This window comes from Rattus norvegicus, chromosome 13 (genome assembly GCF_021556685.1).
Source record: "Rattus norvegicus strain SHRSP/BbbUtx chromosome 13, alternate assembly SHRSP_T2T, whole genome shotgun sequence".
NCBI classification, from domain to species: domain Eukaryota; kingdom Metazoa; phylum Chordata; class Mammalia; order Rodentia; family Muridae; genus Rattus; species Rattus norvegicus.
Genome location: NC_141546.1, coordinates 94,606,808 through 94,622,689, shown reverse-complemented (window position 1 = coordinate 94,622,689; position 15,882 = coordinate 94,606,808). Strand labels below are relative to the sequence as shown.

Below are 15,882 nucleotides of genomic sequence, written 5' to 3'. Positions count from 1 at the left end.
TAGACCAGGCTGGCCTTGATTTCAGACATCTGCCTGCCTCTGCCTCCAGTGCTGGATTTAAGACATGCTCCACCATGCCTAGCTAATTAACACTGTTTTCAACTGGTCTTCAGAAAGGCTTGCTATGTTAAGCCTAACAGCAAGGAATGGAGAAACCCAGAGAAGCAGAAGCCACAGCAAGCAGCAAGGGCATTCCCTCCTCTGCATAGGAAGCCTGGAAGTGATCAGCTCAGGGCTTGTGCAGCACCCAGCAGGCCAGAAACCACAGCACTATCTTGTTATGCTGTCTTTTGTGCTTTCCATTTCTAAGGCCCCAGACCTGCCAAAGCTCCAGCCACCGTGTTTGAAGTCCAGACAAACACAGAGAGAACCCACTTCTCTGTAAGGCCTCTCTGAGGAAACAGTCATTTCTATATACCGACATGTGTCAAAGGGGCCTTGGGAACTCTGATCTCCATTTTGGCACCAAGGTCCCCAGTTTCCTTTTCTCAGAGTAAAGTTATGAAATGAATAACGTGTATGAGATTGTGAAGCAACCAGATTGCACCAAAGTATGGCTCTGCTTGTGTTGGCAAAGGCTTTAAGGACTATATACACAAAGCTGAGAATTCCCTGGAGTGTCTAGAAGCAGGAGACTTATCAGCCTTGACATAGGAAAACCTCTCAGGGGCTGGGGAGATGCCTCAGTCAGTAAAGTACGTGCCACACTAGCTCAAAGTCCTGAGTCTGGCTTGCTAGCACACACATAAAAAGCTGGGCGGGGGAAACTAAGGAGCAGTTTGGTCATCTCTAGCTAAATCAGTGAACTCTACAAAAGACTCTGCCTTTGAGGAAGACACCCAGTGTTTGGCCTCTATATGCCCATCCATACACACACACACACAGACACACACACACAGAGAGAGAGAGAGAGAGAGACTTTAGAATGGTTCTATTCACTCAATAAGCAGTTACTGATTGCCTTGTTTAACCTCCATGCTGTAGGTTATGACAGATACAGGAAGAGATGTGACCCCACTCCTCGGACAGTTCTTGGTTTGTCTGATAAAGCAGAGCCTTAATGCACTTGTCGCTTAAAATAGAGGCTGTCCGGCTTATGAAGGTGAGAAGCTGTCATGGCACATGATCACGCGATGGCCCCCACATGTGCTAAGGCTGGATCATCATCATGGCACTGCCCAGAGGTGGCAGAGTCTTTAAGAGGTGATCCAGTGGGAGGAAATTGGACCACTGGGAAAAGGACCCACCGTGGAGTTATTAGGGTATCTGCCCACTAACATTAGACAGTTCTTTTTGGATACAAATATGTATTTGTAAAAACCTACAATATACTTTTTAATATGAAAGGTTCTAACACTAACAGGCCACCAGAAGATAATCGGTTCCCTCTGCGTATGCTTCAGTGCACATGTGATTGGCTACCATAGGCACCAAACCAACAGGACCGACTGACCGTGAGCTGAGAGGCCCTAAACTATGATGTCAAAAAAAAACCTTTCTTCTTTCTAATTTGAGGATCTCTGGCATTCTGTTACAGCATCGCAACGCTAACTGACCGCAATCACAGAGGCAAGGTTTAATATGCCAAAGTTGGAAGGAATTCAGAATAAGAGTGAGAAAAGAAAGAGGGAAGATAAAGGTGGGGAGAAGAGGAGGGAGATAAGATTTACTCTGAAAGAAATTGGTGAGGAAGGTGGGAGAGTCCTGGGTATGCAGAGAGCAGGAGCTTCCCAAGGGGCTGGAAAGAAAGCGGCTGCTGAGGAGAGGTTATGGGTTTAAGCTCTGGAAAGAAAAGGAATGAACAAAAAAGCCAAAAAATGTCTCTGTGTACCGAGGCTCGTGGATGACGGCATTTAATATGAACTTGAAGGATAAACTTTAAACATCGGGTGGTTCTTGTCCCTGAAGAAAGAGTCAGAGCGGCCACTGAAGGGGCTCCATGCTATCAGTCCCATTTTGTTTCTTCTAAAACAAGGCGAGCAGGCGAGACTTTGGAGCCCTGGCTCCCTGGGAGGACGCCTGCCTGGTCTGTGATCCAGACACTCGGGGATGCAGATAGGATAGAAACCCAAGGTCATCCTCGGCTACAGAGGGAGCTTCAGGCTAGCCTGGGGTACATGACACTCTGAAAAAAAGGAAAAGAAAGAAAAAAGAGGAAAATGCTGTGTGCAAATACGACCAAAATGTGTACCACCAAGAAAAGGCCTTGTTCTCGCCCCTTTTCTCTATTTTTTTAACTTAAAAATTGCGTCATCTCCTTAACACTTCTGACATGCATTTCCCTACTTTCTAGATCCTACTTTTAACTCTAAGATCAGTTCTAGCCGCATATAGGCTAAACTTTTCCATTACATTTATTTATTTCTGTGCATGTGCACTTGTGGGGGTCAGAGGATAATTGGGGGTTGGAGAGCTGCTTCTTGTCTTCTATCACATGGGTTCCAGGGATTGAACTCAGGTCCTCAGGTCATCAGATTTGGTGGCAATCAACTTTGAGCCATCGTACTGGGCCATAAACTCTATCATTTAGTCTGAAGAAGGCTGACCCTATCTGAGCTCCCTGAAGCATGACCCGATTCTGCTTCCTAATTCCCTGGGTCCGTGCTGTATTCTCTCTGTTCTACACCCAGATGAGGTCTAGAATCCTGTCAGGACCCACTTGTACCCACCTCTTCCTAAAGTTATCCACTCATTTTGTCCCCTCCCCCATGGGGGGGACTCCTATAATAGTATATGCTTTTTTCATTCATTGACTTTTAACTAAAAGGTTTTTTGAGATGAAGCTTTGCTATGTTGTTCGGGAACTTGCAGCAATCCCCCTGCCTCTGCCTCCTGAGTACTTAGTGTGTGCCACCACATCTGGCTCTAATGCCTCACTTTAGCACATACTGTTTGACTTTGACATCTACTCGCCTTTGCCACAGAAGTCCATTGTGCAAAGGGAGAGTGAAAGGGGATTGGGGGAGGAGACAAAGGAGGAGGGACAGAGAGGGAGTGACTACACAGGGGGGCCCACCCTTTTCTCCATGGTCTGTCCTCAGCAACCCACTACCCCATTATCCTTGAGGGTACCACCTTCTGTACTCAGGAGCTCATCACACACCCACTGTCTGTGGTTGTCCAAACATTAGAACCCGTGTCTGTGTCTATGTATGTGCACGTGTGTGGGCACTGGTGAAAGCCACACGATCACATCGGATTCCCTACAGCCAGAGTTACAAGCATCTGCGAATCATTTGATGTGGTACTGGGAACCCAGTTCTGGTCCTCTGCAAGAGTGGTAAGAACTCTTAACTGTCATCTCTGTGGACCCAGGTAACAGCTGAAAACAAACGAAAACAAAGATTAAAAAAAAAACAAACCGTGGGAGCTAAAGAGACACCTCAGTCAGTAAGTGTTTGCAAGGATGTAAGGTAGACCCCCAGAATGCAGTTTTTACAGAGCCAAGTGTGAAGACACACATTTATGACCCCAACTTTCGGGAGGTAAGAGATGAGAGGATTCCTGGGGATCACCATCCAGCCAGCTTGGCCAGTTAAAGGCCACAGAGAGATCCTGTTTTTGCTTTGCTTTTTAAAAGTGGACAGTGCCTGAGAAATGACACCAGAAATTATCCTGTGACAACTCTACAAGCACATACACACAGACACACACACACACACACACACACACACACACACAGATACACACACATGAACACAGACTCACACAGATACACACACAGGTACACACATGAACACAGACACACACACAGAAACACACAGAAACACACAGACACACACAGAAACACACACACAGACACACACACAAATACACACACACGAACAAGACACACACACACAGACACACACATACACAGACACACACACACAGACACACAGACACACACACACAGACACACACACATACAGACACACACATACACAGACACACACACACATACTTGTGGACATGTACCTGTACACACTTGTGTACACACTCTGTTGTAGACTACTGTCCTTCCTCTGAGCACAGCAGCCATCATTATCATTTTCATCAGAGTAATTGTGCCTACTTGCAAGCAACCATCAAGACCAAACCTGTCAATGTTCCCTCATAGAAGGAAGGGGAGGGCGTTGTCTATAGAGCCTTACCTGAGGTTCCAACCACTGCTTCCTGTGCCTCCTTCCCAAATGCATGTAATTCTCCTAACTCCATATGCTCTCATGGTCTCAGAAGTCACTAGAGTATATAGAATGAGGAAGGTTAACTGACAGTGGGGTGAGGGGGGAGGGGGTACTCTATCCTTGCAGCTATGCAGAAGCAGTCATTCACTCTGGGGTAGAACTTTCTTGTAATGTGACTGCTTTGAGTCACCAACACTCCTGTCTATAAGCCCCTTCCCCATGCTCTGGACATAAGCCCAGTAAACTCACTGTCCCCAGCTAGAGTCTGGTGAATCCCACTTTGTTCTGTCACTGGAACCCTATCTGGGGTGACCAGGCACCTTTCCTCATCTCCTCAGGAAAGCTTACACAGTACACAGAAGAATCCTGACTTGGTCTATGTGATTGAGGGCAGGTTTGAGGGCTTTTGTTTAAATTGCGATACACAGTATAAGCTGTCAGCTCTCAGGGCAAAGGGCTTTGTGCACTTAGTAGGTATGCAACAAGGGTTCAGTAAGCACCGCTGCAGCCTGACTACCCACCCAGCTGATAGTTCTAAGGCACATTGAAGCCACAGTCAAACCCAGTGGCTGCTGGTCCAACCTTCTTGAAGGGTATCAGCCCTGGAAAAGATTTGGCTCAGAATGGTTTTCAAAGTTTGTCTTGAGGTAAAGTCAAGGCTTTAGCAGCCTGACTGTTCTTCCACCTCTGCTGCTGGTGCCATCCTTACAGGAATTGAATGGGAACAGTCATCACGGGCACACGAATTTGAATACTAAGTTCCCAGTTGGTGAAACTGTTTGGGAAGGATTAGAAGGTGTGGCCTTGTTGGAGGAGATATGTCACCAGGGGTAAACTTTGTGATTTCAAAAGTCTAGCCCAGTCCCAATTAGTTTTCTCTGCCTCGTGCTTTTGAAACAAGATATGAACTCTTATATCTGCCATGGCTCCTCACCATGGTGGTCTCGGACTAAAACCCTCTGAGCGTGTAAGTGCTCAATACATTCTTCCTTCTCTAAGTTGCCTTAGTCATGATGTCTTACTATAGCAAGGGAAAGGTAACTAAGTCATGAATCTTATAAAATTGAGTTTTCTTGCTGTCAATTAAAAAGAGAGAGGGAGGGTGCTCCGCTATCTTCATGTCCGCGTGTGTATGTATGCACACACACACACACACACACGCACACACACACACACACACACACACACACACACACACACACTCACACACGAATGTAGGCGCCTTCTGAGATTCAGAAGATCCCTCAGGCATCAGATGTTGAAGTTGGAGTCACAGGTGGCTGGGAACCCAGCTCCCTCGTCTAGCACAAACAGCTCTTAACCACCAAACCATCTCTTCAGCCCCTACCTTGAATTCTTAACACATTGTTGAATAAGGGGTCTCGGGGAATTTTCACTGAGCACTGGTCCCTGCAAAGGTTGCCAGCCGAAATATGCACAATGGAGTTCCTGGAATTAAATTCCCAGGAAGGGCCCAACACAAGCGCCAAGATCTAGAGTCTGTGGAGTGAGGACGTAGAGGAACACATCTGTATGTCTCTAATCGGAGGTGGCCCGTGAGGATGTCACCAGGCTTGGAAAGTACCTTGAAAACTCCAAAGTTCATGGCTATCAGAGGTTCTTTCTTTGTTTCTTTTTCTCTTTCTGTGGTAACTGGGTCACGTTTTAGAAAGTTTTTTTGCAACATTCATTGAGTAAATGTGAATCTCCTACTAACAAAGCAAATCAAGGAGACAGCTACAGAGCAGGCTCGCTCTAGGAGGAGGGGAGTGACTCTTGCCTGAGCCGATGTGTGAACCCCCGTTTACCAAATGTGTAGCACATTTTAGATACTACGTTGACCACCTTTTGTATCTTACCTCATTTAGCTTTTCAGTGTCTTATCCAGGTCAACACTGGTTGACTCCATCTAGAACTGTGGAAGGTCAAGCTGGTGCGGGGTCTGGGAGCAAAGTCAGACACCTGCTGGCAACATAGGGCGCTCCTTCCCACCTGTAGTCGGCCAGACCCAGTTCTTTCCTGGAACCACAGGGCTGAGCTCGGCAGTATTCTCAGAGAGCCCTTGCCCTCATGGCCAGTCCTGCCTAAGAGTAATCACATGATGGGCATTGGCCTCCATTCCAGTTTGAATTTCCTGCTGAGAGAAGCTCCTATTGCTCACGCTCCCCACTCCATCGAGGGATCTGTGCCCCAGCCCAGAACATCCTTGAAGGGTTCCCAGGGAACTCTGGGGTAAGGGATGGGGAGGGGTGTCTCTTCCTCATTGTCAACTGTAGCTACTTAATTTCTATCTAGCTCAGCGGCCCAGGCCTTGACCACTCCACAGGACAGCTGCTGCGATTGCCTGAGAAAATACGTTTTCTGGCGAAATCTTGCTTCCTTCTGTTTTATGTATAATATTTCCCCAAAAGGAAAGGAAAAAAAAAAAGCGAAAGAAAGAGTTGGGATAGCTCGTCCCATTATTCTCCTGTTGCTTTAACTTTCCACCTGAGAACCATCAGTCATTAGGGAACAGTTTGCTTTACAGCCCCTCAGGTGGGTTCCATATCCAGAGAAGGAGGCTGGACAGGGAACCTTGGGCACCCCTGTGAAGGGGCTGGAAGAGGCGGGGCGGGGAGATTATCTGCCAGCTACCAGGGTTGCTCAGGAGAGAGTTGAGCACACAGAAGACTGGTGAACGAGGCCTGCTGCTGCTTCGCGTTCTTCTCTTCCCACCTCAGCATGTGGAGTGGGCAGCAGTAACCTTTCCACAGTCTTTAAGACAGTCTTCATATGGAGCGAGGAGAAGATGGAAATCTGACAGCAAATGGTAGGAACTCGCAGGGATCCCCAATTCTTTAAGATATAGAGAAAACTCAATGTAAACCATTTCTGTGCTAGCTGCTCCCCACGGGGCCATGCACCCCCTCTCCACTTACACAAACCAGGAGCCCAGTCAGGAGGTGGCCCCACCCACGAGATAACCACGCCCCCCACGCATGCCCAGAGGCCCCTCTTCCAGATGATGCCAGATACCGTTGAGTTGACAATTAATGTTCTCACACACCCTTCCAATACTGAAGCAACTTGAGGGGCCTCACTGCCCACTTAGAGTGCCTCCCCATGTCCCTTGCTCTAACTCCTAGGGGCCAAGCATACCAGGCTCTTAGACCGACTCGTGGGAGTAGGCGTCTTCCTGGGCAGTTGGTTGACCAGAGTTGGCCTGGCCTGGTTTGACTGCTCCACACTGTAATACCAGATTTATTCGTCCCAAGTGACTATTGATGTCTGCTACCTTAATCATTTCTCACTCTACCTTTTAGTGTGTGTGTGTGTGTGTGTGTGTGTGTGTGTACACGCGCGTGCATGTGTATGTACATACGATGCATGAAATGAATGTGGAGATCAGAACAATTTGAAGAGGTTAGTTCTCTCTTTCTACCATATGGGGCCTCGGAGATCGAGCCCAGATCATCAGGCGTGGCAGCAAGCTCCTTTACCCACGAGCTATCTTATCACCCCCTTTTTGTGTCCTAACTGGCTCAGAAGATTTCAATCTGAACATCACCTAGCACTTTGTCCCCTAAACATAACCTCTATTAAAACTAAGTTGGACTGTATGTGTCCTATATTTTGGTCTACCCTTGAGAACCTTACTGCTGCTATGTCCATTTCCAAATTAACGATCATAAATTTGAAGATGTCTTGTGCTCGCACGCACATACACACACACACACACACACACACACACACACACACACAGAGAGAGAGAGAGAGAGAGAGAGAGAGAGAGAGAGAGAGAGAGAAAGAAATGTAGTTTTTAAAGTGTAAAGTGCTAAGGTGTGGCTCAGGGCTTGCCTGGCATGATTGAAGCCCTGGGTTCCGTCTCCAGTATCACAATAAACAAATGACAATTAAATAAAAATGCATATATTTTTATATTATATATTATCCATATATTATATGGAAATAAATGGGATGAGCCCTAGGCTCAGCTCCTGGCAATGGCTAAATAAATGCCGGTATGTTCCTTTCCTTACTTCACCCACGACTGTGACAAAGTCCTGAAGAATCAGGATCCCATGCTGCCTTAGGGCATCTTATTTGAGGGCTCCCTTTGGCTTTTCAGCAGGGACCTCAGCACGGTGGTGGTTGTCCCCTTGGAGAAGACCCAGCAGGCAACCGGGGGACCTGACATAGCAGGAGTGGATAACAGGAAGCCCTGCTTCCTCCTGTGTCTGAAAATAAGTCAGGCCCATGCGTGGGCATGTTCCTGAGAGAAACACTCCAGGAGCCTGGGGGACAAATGGGATCCACCTGTCTAGGTGAAAGGTTCCCCCGCTGGGATGTCCTTTTGTTCAGTGCCTTGGGAAAGGGCGCATTGTGAACTGTGAGGGATGTGGTCACTTCAAAACACTTCCAAAAGGGCTTCTCCCAGCTGGCTGACCACTGATTTGCCTGGACATCAGCTGCTTCCTCCTGCCTCCCAGGGAAGCACTGTTGCCCTTTCTGCAAACTTCCTGGTGCTCAGGTGACTCACAGCTCCCACAGAGCTTAGCTTTTCAGGATGGTCCTCCCCAGGAGGACTAGCCTCTGCCCTTAACTGTAGTCCCACCTCAGGCCTTCACGCTGCTCCTAGGTGTAGGGAATGAGAGTTTCCTGTGAGCAGAGCTGACGGCTGATTGGTGCTCTTCCTGAACAAATCAGGGAAACCCACGCTGGCTCTTCAGATAAAGCAGGTGAGGAAGCTCCCGGCAGCAGGCAGGAGAGAGGCCCAGACAGCATCTGGAGCCCAGACAGCATGCTGGGAAGAGTCCCAGTCTGATTGGTTCCAGAAACAGGAGCCATTATGGGATTTTATGGGAACCCAAACACAGGAAGAGCTCCAGAGCACAGCCTCAAAGAACACCAAAGAACACAAATATAGCCTCTCTCTCTCTCTCTCTCTCTCTCTCTCTCTCTCTCTCACTCACTCTCTCTCCCCCTCCCTCCCTCCCTCCTCCTTGCTTCTTTACTGATAGAGAACCTTCGCCATCTCCTTTAGTCTCTCCCACCAGATTGTTCTTCCTATACTCCTCCCCCCTTCCCTCCTCCTCCTCCCCTCCCCTCCCCCTTCCCTTCTTCCCCTCCCCTCCCTTCCTTTCTTCTCTTGCTTCTTTTATTCCTGGCACTGAGATACCCCCTGGGGACTGTTCTTTTTAACTTAAAAAAAAAAAACGAGTTTACAATTATGTTGCGTGTGGGGGAGGAGGTGGGTTCTGCTTATATGTGTGTCTGTGCACCGTGTGTATACCTGTTGCCCTCGGGGGGCCAGGCAAGGGAACATAGATGCCTACTTATGAGCCGCCATGTGGGTATTGGGAATCAAACCTTCAATCTTTGGTCAAACATGTGTCCCCTGGAAGAGCAGCCAGTGCTGTTGACCACTGAGCCATCTCTCCAGCCCTCTTTTTTCTTTTTTTTTTAAAGACAGAATCTCATTGCACAGAGCTGCTGCTCAGGCTGGCCTTGAATTCATGATCCTCCCGCCTCAGCCTCTCAAGTAACTGGGATCTAAGCCCCGTGCCACACAAGTTTTGCTTTTTCTCTTTCTTTTCCTGCCATATAACTCTGTCCTGGAACTCCTTCTGTAGACCAGGCTGGTCCCGAATTCACAGAGATCTACCTGCCTCTCCCTCCCATATGCGCGGAGGCATGCACCACCACTGCCTTACCCTTTCTCTCTCGTAAGCCCATGTAAGTCTCTTGACAACACTCATGTAGCTAGATCCCCATCAATGGGGTCATGACCCTGACAGTGATGGACTTCTAAGAGGACTCCACGAGTTGCCCTGGGGGGGGGGTGTTTGAGTAAGGTGAGGACAGGACCTAGGAAGATAACACACCAAGTAGTTTAGAATTCTTAAATTCTCAGTGATCAGCGATGGCTCAGTGGTCAATAGCACTGGCTGCTCTTCCAGAGGACACATGTTTGACCAAAGGATGAAGGTTTGATTCCCAGTACCCACATGGTGGCTCATAAGGGGCTGGCATACGGACTGACCTGAGACTCGCTTAGAATTTTGGGTCAAGTGTCCAGTCTTGACATCATGCCCGGCAGATGGCTGCAGATGTGTGGCCATGTGGAGTGTGAGGGCTGTTAGCAACTGACAGAGGCAGGGAGGAATCACAAGATGGAGTCCTGCTAGCACCGCCCTAGCCCTGGAACAGTCAAGGACTGCTCACCATGGCTTTGTGTGCACAGAGACAAGGGTGGCGGCGCTGCTGGCGCCCAGGAATGCAACTTTATCCTGGACCAGGTCCAGGGAGGCACCCTAGTGTTGTTTTGCTTGGACACAGCAGCCTCTCTGGGGGAGTCGCAGAAGAAGCGTGAAATGATTCTGGGATTTCTGATTTTCTGTGGTTATAGTGAAGTGTTGCCCTCTGGAGTTGCCTCTCTACCCCCGGCCTCATTGTCAGATCTTTTCCGAAGGGCCTTGGCGAGAGCAGTCCCAAGGGGTCCTGAGGCTGTGCTAACAAAGGCAGTTGGGGAGGTGGCTGGGTCTGCTCCTGCTTACACAAATGGAAAATCTAGAAGGTCATTTGACTCCACAAAATACCCCTCTGTGAAGACTGCTGATCTCCAGTTAACCGCCCCAGAAGACTGCCTGCATTCCAAGCCGGCTTTAGCATACTCACAGAAATTGCTTGGTAACAAGACAGCTGCCACTGTGCCCTTGCTGAACACCCCTCATTTGAATAACTCCTGGAGCAGCTGAACTGGGCCGGGATATGACCTTGAGGCACTTGGCTTGTGATTTCAGGTGCTTTTTTTTTTTTTTTGGTTCTTTTTTTTCCGGAGCTGGGGACCGAACCCAGGGCCTTGCGCTTCCTAGGCAAGCGCTCTACCGCTGAGCTAAATCCCCAACCCCTCAGGTGCTTTTAAGAGAAAAAAACATACTGAGCAGAGGTTAGGGGAAATGCCGAACTGGACAAGGTCAGGGGAATCCTCTTCCTCTCCGCTGCCTTGCGTTCTACTGGGGCATCGCAGGCTCACTGTGGGCTGTCAAAAAGAGGCCAGCATGGCCACAAAGATCGTCCCTTTGTGGATCCCACATCTTAAGGTAAAACGAGGACTTCTCCCTCCTCACCTTGCCAGGGCTTCTCAGAGATTTGAATCAGTGCCAAGGGCCACCATCCTTCCTTCCTCAGAGGACTAAGCTTGACCTGTCCCCTCAGCCAGGCCAGAATCCTGTAAAAGACTGGAGACAGGATCCTCTTTCAGCCTTCAGCTCCCATTAGGATGGATCTGGCCACTCTACTGGGGCTAGGGATAGAACAGTCTAGAACCTAGAAAGTTACTTGAGGCAAAAGTCACAGTAGGTGATGGACCACATGGCATGTGACTGGAGCAGACAATTCTATGTTTCTACTTCCCTACCCTGTCCCTTGTCTTGTTTTTAAACTTTTATTTCATTGTTTGTTTGCGATGAGACAAGTTCTCACTCTGTTACTCAACTGTGTTGCAACTCACTTATGTAGACCAGGTTGGCCCCAAGGTCATAGAGTTCCACCTGCCTCTGCCTCCCAAGTACTGGAATTAAAGGTGTGTACCACCATACCTGTCCACTATTACTATTTCCTCCCCCCCTCCTCCTCCTCTTCCTCCTCTTCCTCCTCCTCCTCCTCCTCCTCTTCCTCCTCTTCCTCCTCCCCTGCCTCCTCCCCCCTCCTCCTCCTCCTCCTCTTCCTCCTCTTTCTCCTCCTCTTTTCCTCTTCCTCCTCCTCTTCCTCCTCTTCCTCCTCCTCTTCCTCCTCTTCCTCCTCCTCTTCCTCCTCTTCCTCCTCCTCTTCCTCCTCTTCCTCCTCCTCTTCCTCCTCTTCCTCCTCTTCCTCCTCTTCCTCCTCTTCCTCCTCCTCCTCCTCTTCTTCCTCCTCCTCCTCCTCCTCCTCCTCCTCTTCTTCTTCTTCTTCTTCTTCTTCTTCTTCTTCTTCTTCTTCTTCTTCTTCTTCAAATTTCACTATTAGTGTGCCCTCAGTAAATACTCAGTCACACAGTATGTTTTCCCAATGCTTGAAATTTCAAAGTTAAAAAAAAAATAGGTCAAAGATGGTAAGAGCTTATGACACATGCCAAATTACCCCCAAAGTATTTATATCATTTTATAATGCCATCTTCAGTGTAGAAGAGTACCAGTTTCACCTGGCTCTCAATATTTACTGTTATTATTATCGCATGATCACCATTTCCTTAGTTTTATTATTATTACAGTGTTAAGGATCAAGCCCAGTGTCATCTGCATGGAGAAGTGTGTGGATCCCTCCTTTTTTGTTAAACATGTTGGGGTGTTGTGGGTTTGGTCTATTGCTTATGTTCTGCTAATTGGGTCCCCAAATTACACGAGAATCTGCACATCTACACGTGAGAAGCTGAAGGTCCCTACTCCCAGCTGGTTCTAACTGGTAAATAAAGTTGCTGGCTAATGGCTGGGCAGGGAGACAGGGTCAGGACTTTAGATTTCCCAGGCAGGGAACCACGGAGAGAAGAGGTTCTATCTATGCTAAGGAAGGAATAGGATGCAAAGCTTCAGAAGACAGAGGACCAGCCATGTAAGAATCAGGGAAATGGGGCAACCTCAGGGACCACTCCCCCAACTAGGTTTGGGGTAGCAAAGATGAAATATAACTGTTAGTTGTAATTCTGGAATATCAGAGGGGAGAGTGTGTTAGCTATGGGGAGGTTTGGAAGTGCCCAACCATTAAGCTATTTAGGGCATATTAAAAATAAGTCTGTGAGTGTGTGCATGCATGTGTGTGTGTGTGTGTGTGTGTGTGTGTGTGTGTGTGTGTGTGTATGTATATGTGTGTGTATATGTGTGTGTTTTTCATTCGTGAATCCAAAACTTTTGGGCAGGTGTAGAGGAGACAAGCACATACTCGCCGGGTTGTTTAGAGCAAATTAACAATTACCATTACATTGGGGTTTTTATTTTGCTTTGTTCCTTTGGTTTTTCAAGACGGGGGTTTTCTCTGTGTAACCTTGGCATCCTGGACCAGGCTGGCCTTGAACTCAGTGATTCTCCTGCCCCTGCCTCCCCAGTGCTGAGCATAAATGTATGCACCATCGCCACTAAGCATACTACCTCTCTCTTAACCTAAGTTTGTAAACAGGAGAGAGGAGAGGCACGGAGGGTAAGAGCTGGGTTTGGGGAACCCATGGTTTGAGGGAGCATGAGGGCTCTACCATTTCCTGTATAATCTGGCAAGTTTCCTAAAATCACCATGCTTTTAAAGAAGAGGACTGAGGGGTAGCCCAGTAGGAGACTGCTTGCCTAGCATCTTCAAGGCTGTAGATTAAATCAAACCCTCTGTGTGTGGTGGTAGGGGGGAAAGGGGGGAGAGAAAGAGACAGAGAGACAGAAAAAGAGAGAGAAAACAGTACCATCTTCACATTGAAAGATGCTTTAGATAGTATGAATACAGTGTTTAAAGACACTTCCAGGGCCTAGAGAGATGGCTCAGTGGATAAGACCCCTTGCAGATTTTCCAGAAGACCAGAGTTCAGTTCTCAGCACTTACACTGGGCTGCTTACAGCCATCTCTAACTCCAGCTCCAAGTGATGCAGCGCCCTCTCCTGGCTTATTCAGGTTCCTGCACACATGTGCATCTGCACACACAGAAACAGATACATACATTTTATTTTATTTTATTTTATTTTATCTTATTTTATTTTATTTCCTTTTTAAGGAGCAAGCTCAATAACGTCAGACACATTCAATGCTTCCTTGATATTTTCCCCTGTGGTTTCTGGGCTTAGAAGCTACTCACCTCTGTTTGCCAATCCCTTAACTAGTATTATAGTCTGGTTTAGTTTTAGAGTACACTTGTCTTTTAGTCAGATTGTCACTTACATTGGCCTACTGAATGGGTGTTGGCAGCATCAATCAATCAATCTGCCATTTATTAAGTTTTCTAGGTCACACATTCAATTCTTATACATAAAAGGATGGGTTTCTGGTTTCCAAGTGCCTTACAGCCTGTTTGATTGAGCAAGGCAGACCCTTGCCCACTCCTGCTGGGTCGCAGGAGTCCTTGTCCACAGATCGAGAAATGTGATGTGCCTTCGACATGTGTGTGTTTGTCCTGAGCCCAAACGCCTTGCCTACGTTAGTGCCTTGAGCCCTTGAGTTCCCCGAGACACCAGAGCGTCCTGCTATAATGTCAACTAAGAGGTGTCTATATCTTGTGACTGTAAGAGGTCAAAGGAAAACTTCACCTTCAGAATGACCTAAAAAAAATCCCTAGTCAACAAAAGCTGCGTTGCTACATGCCCTGGAGATGACCATGCTTTCCCTAGGGAGTCATCAGAAGCTATCCCCACCAACTAAGTCAGCAAGACATCTGCGGGCCAGGCCCCGTCGGTGACGATTCACATGCCCACACTGACCTTAAGATTCATACAAGTCCCCAAAGGCAGATGCCTTTCGCCTAAAGGCCCTCCAGCTCAGTGACCTGCAGGAAGAGAGAAGACAAGACGTCTGTGAGAGCAAAATAAACATGAGCGTGTTTTGTTATTAGTGCCTCCTTTATCCCCACCCAACGTGAGGTGGCGCGAATGATATGTGAGTAACAATTTGAGAGTAATTTTTGAATCTGTCTGAAGATCTGTTTGAAGGCATATCATTTCTCGGCCAGCAAAAGGACTACGCGTGGAGAAGCTCTGTAGCTACGACGCTGGACTACACCCCACCCCCTTGTGTTTTGGTTTTAAAATCCTTGATTAGTGGCTTGGTTTAGTACATAATAGTTGCTAGTGTTGTCGAAGAGCACCGTCTGTTTGCCATTTGACCCTTATTTTTAGATCTGGAATCTGTAAGAATAAAAGCAAGGGGTGGTAGGGTTCCCGGTACAGTTAGTCAGCTATCCTAGCGGCAGCAGAAGAGCAGCCGAGACCTCAGGAGTGGGGGAGAACCCGCAGCTCCCTCACCCCGCCTAGGGAGGGGTGACTCACCTGGAGGCTCCGCCCAGGCAGGAAAACCCTCCACGCTTGCGCATTTCAGCAAGTCGGCATTTCGTCAGCCCTGCACCTGCTGGAATCTCCTGCCTGGCATGGACTCTGTACAGTCACCTGGTGTCCCCAGCACAGGACACCCTGAGGCCTTTTTCCTACTCAGTCTGATGCCAGAGGGTGTGGCCAGCTTTAGTTACAGAGGGAAGAACAAAAGTCACTTCACCTCTCCTGCGCTCTGAGCCTCAAACTGCTGGCACAGCTCTGAGCCTCTCAAAATGCTGGCACACTGCGGAGGGACGTTGCATAAGCTCAGGGCCAACCCTTTTGGGTTTACCATTTTAGAAATGAGCACTCGGGCTCTTCGATTCCGATCTGGGTTGTTCTGTACTTACTGCTGGCCCACCCTTACCCTTCTTTGTCTTTGCTGCATATCTGTAGCCTTTCTAACAGAAAGACCGCAGGGGTCACCACGTCCCTGCCTGCCTCTTTGGGAGGTGACGCTGGGGAAATCCACACCAGTGTCATAGGGGAAAATGACAACCCGAGCTACTGAAAACATTCAACGTTTAAGCTCTCTGACCAGGCGCGGCATCCTGGACCAGAACTTGGAGATTCTCCCCCCCCCCCCCGCGGCCCCCCCACCTCCTCTCTCTTAGGGGTTAGACGACCAGTAGATACAAAGTTGTACCCAAGTGCCCTTGCCACCCCAAATTAGAGTGTCCAAATTAGAAACCGTCTCTGGCCGC

General features: G+C 48.2%; 1 long non-coding RNA gene across 1 annotated transcript; it reads right to left on the bottom strand.

Moving 5' to 3' along the window:
• Positions 1 to 1,825: 1,825 nt before the first annotated feature.
• Positions 1,826 to 15,399, bottom strand: LOC102553289 (uncharacterized). The gene is made up of 8 exons (XR_015636220.1): positions 15,137 to 15,399; positions 14,573 to 14,637; positions 13,704 to 13,792; positions 11,276 to 11,386; positions 6,026 to 7,001; positions 4,134 to 4,221; positions 3,104 to 3,322; positions 1,826 to 2,125 (listed from the first exon to the last, which is right to left on the bottom strand). It is a non-coding gene; the product is annotated as an uncharacterized LOC102553289 (long non-coding RNA).
• Positions 15,400 to 15,882: the final 483 nt, after the last annotated feature.